This window comes from Octopus bimaculoides, chromosome 21 (genome assembly GCF_046866305.1).
Source record: "Octopus bimaculoides isolate indiv1 chromosome 21, ASM4686630v1, whole genome shotgun sequence".
NCBI lineage: Eukaryota > Metazoa > Mollusca > Cephalopoda > Octopoda > Octopodidae > Octopus > Octopus bimaculoides.
This window is the reverse complement of record NC_142948.1, coordinates 22284391-22287346: the sequence shown is the minus strand read 5'-3', so window position 1 is coordinate 22287346 and position 2956 is coordinate 22284391. Positions and strand designations below refer to the sequence as shown.

General features: G+C 38.7%; 1 long non-coding RNA gene across 1 annotated transcript in view; it reads right to left on the bottom strand.

Moving 5' to 3' along the window:
- Positions 1 to 2521, bottom strand: part of LOC128250453 (uncharacterized) — a 92577-nt gene extending 90056 nt beyond the window's left edge. Inside the window, exon 1 of the long non-coding RNA XR_008266467.2 lies at positions 2171 to 2521. This is a non-coding gene — a long non-coding RNA (uncharacterized LOC128250453). The remainder of the gene's footprint in view (positions 1 to 2170) is intronic.
- Between the last annotated feature and the right edge of the window lie 435 nt (positions 2522 to 2956).

Below are 2956 nucleotides of genomic sequence, written 5' to 3'. Positions count from 1 at the left end.
CGGGTTCAAATCTTGCCATGAATCAACTTTATTTTGATAAAATAAAGTCACCAATCTACACTGGACATGGTGGCTGGTATTTAATCTCCTATCCCCCGCCCAATCCCCCCCCCCCACAAAATGTGTACCCGCGTGTCTATTAGAGAGAAATCCTCATTCAGGTAGTTTAGCAGAAACGATAGACAAAATGACTAGAGGTGTTTGTTCAGGCTCTGTAGCGATCTGAGTTCGAATCCTACTAAGGTCAACTTTGTCTTTCATCCTTTCGCATTGATAAAACTAAGTACCAGTCATCAATATTTTTCTTTTACTTGTTTCAGTCATAACAATGCGGCCATGCTGGGGCATCTCCTTGAAGATTTTTCAGTCGAATGAATCGACCCCAGTACGTTTCTTTTCTAAGTCTGGCACTTATTCTATTGTTCTTTTTTTGCCGAATCGCTAAGTCACGGGTACGTAAACAAATTCCCACCAGTTGTGAAGAAGACACACTCACACACTCATACACACACAACAACAACAACAACCGGCTTCTTTCAGTTTTCATCTGTCAAATTCACTCACAAGACAATGGTTGGCCCGAGGCTATAGAAGACACTTGCCCAAGGTTCTACTGAACCCGGAAACGTGATTTGGAGCAAACTTCTTTCCACACAGTCACACCTACGCCCATTATTTTATGTACTGGGATCGATTTAATCGATTACCCCTAGCTCTCAAAGCCAACTATAGCTGAAAAAACAGAAGGACTGACGGTATTTGACTATAAGGGTTCGAGATCAAATCCCGAGAGGGATGAATTTGGCTTGCATCCTCCAGGGCCCGAGTTAGGTTCAGGTACTAGTATAGCTAAAATGATGAGAAGGTGCGGCATTTATCTTCCCGCAGGTGGTGGGGCAGCACCTCCTATATATACTATGTAGAGTGATTGTGATGGGAGCTAAACGAAATAAGTACCCGTAAAATATTGAAGGGGTAGATGCAATTAACTGTGTCCTTTCTTAGAATTCAAGGGATCTGAAATGTGCAGATATTTACGAGTGAAAAGTACAAAGTTTACTTCTGGTGGACCTCCTTTCCTTTCAATATATAAACATTGATTGAGGTCCTGGTAAATCCCTGGGCCCAGCTTGTTGCACCCCTTATACCCCCATACAACCCCTCATGGGCCCTACCAATCGTTCGTAATCATTATTGGTTTGGGTGTTGATAACTGATGTTGTTTCTTAACCCTGAGTGTCGCCCTTAATTAAAGAGACGTTGGGCCAAAGACAGTCTTTAGATTATATTTATTCAATGGAAGCCTCCCATTTGACGAAGACTTGGGTTACTATTTTTAGCAAATTGATCGACCACTTACACACTTTCAAAGGTTGTTGATGTTATTATTGATGAAGACTGCGTTGTTCGTTGTTTAGTTCCATATCAGTTCTGATTGAGCAGATACAGACCTTTGGCCTGAAAGCGTTCCAAAAGTGACCAACCTGCCTTTATTTTACTCGAAACAATTTTATCCACGGTTTTATCATCCCATATCTTTCCTTCTCGAAAGGTGATAGGAAGTGATTTGATGGAAGTGTCGTTGCTATTTCTAGTAGATCTAGCGACCAAGGAAAGGCACCTCGTCGACACGTGTTTCCCTTATTATTATTGGTGGTGGTGGTAGCGGTGGAGACAGGATAGCACAGCGAACTAATAATGTAGTAGCTGTAGTAGTAATGCTGGTTGAAGCCATTCGTCAGCAGCGAAAGGATTCGAAACCGGGTCCAGCAAATTCATTCAGGTGGGAAAAGGTTAGTTTAGAGATGAAAGGTGGAGGAAGGAGGTATAACGGTAGGAAATAGAAACGTTTGCCCTACAAACCGCGTAGAAATGTGTGTGAGTGTATATAGATAGATAGATAGATAGATAGATAGATAGAGAGGGAGATTTGGTAAGGCACACGGATAATTAAGCAGATACGAAAGCAGAGAGACAGATAGAAACAGAGTAAAAGAGAGAGTTAGCTTGATAGAGAGGGAGAGAGAACGAAAGAACAAAACGAGAAAGAAAACCTGCAATCACGAAAGGAATGAAAGAATGAAGAAATATATTTACGAAGCGAAAGAAAAAAATAAGAATATATATATATACACACAAGATTGATAATTTCTATAAAAACCAAACTTACCGTTCAGTAATATAATATGTAGATTTTCCATGCACGAGTGTATATTTTGGTTTCCATATAGCTTATTTCCTCTGTATATATATATATATAATTATATATACAAACAACAACGAAGAGCGTGTGTTTATATATCTATATAATAGTAATTACAGTTTGCAGTGTGTGTACTCTCAAGTGTCGTTGTAGGTTGTAGATTACAATTATTATCCGTACACGAAATGTTTTTTAACTCCACACGTCCACGCAAGATGTTAGTTGAATGTGTGTATATGTGTGTGTACGCGTATGCATATAAGTATATGTGTGCACGTGTGTGTATGAATATGTGCGTTTGTCCTTATATGTGTGTGTATGTGTTTGTACTTCTAGATAGATAGATAGATAGATAGATAGATAAGCAGGTGCGTGCGTCTAAGTTAGTACATGCTTCTGTATAAATATATATATATATATAAATAGACATATGTATGTTTATGTAAATATATATGTATGTATATGTGTGTGTGTGTTTGTGAGCGTGTATATATATTAACACATGATTGTATCTGTATATATATATATATATATATATATTATATATATATATATATATATATATATATCCTCTCCTCTAGGTCCACAAACTGTGAATTAGCTTTCAATACTGACGGCTATCAGCTCTCACAGTCTTCACTGAAATGAGACTCACTCATCCTCACACCCTCACCCTCACCCTCTCACATTCTCCACTCTCTCTGTCTCTCTCTCACACACTTTTTTGCTCCGTCTCACACTTTCTCTTTTATT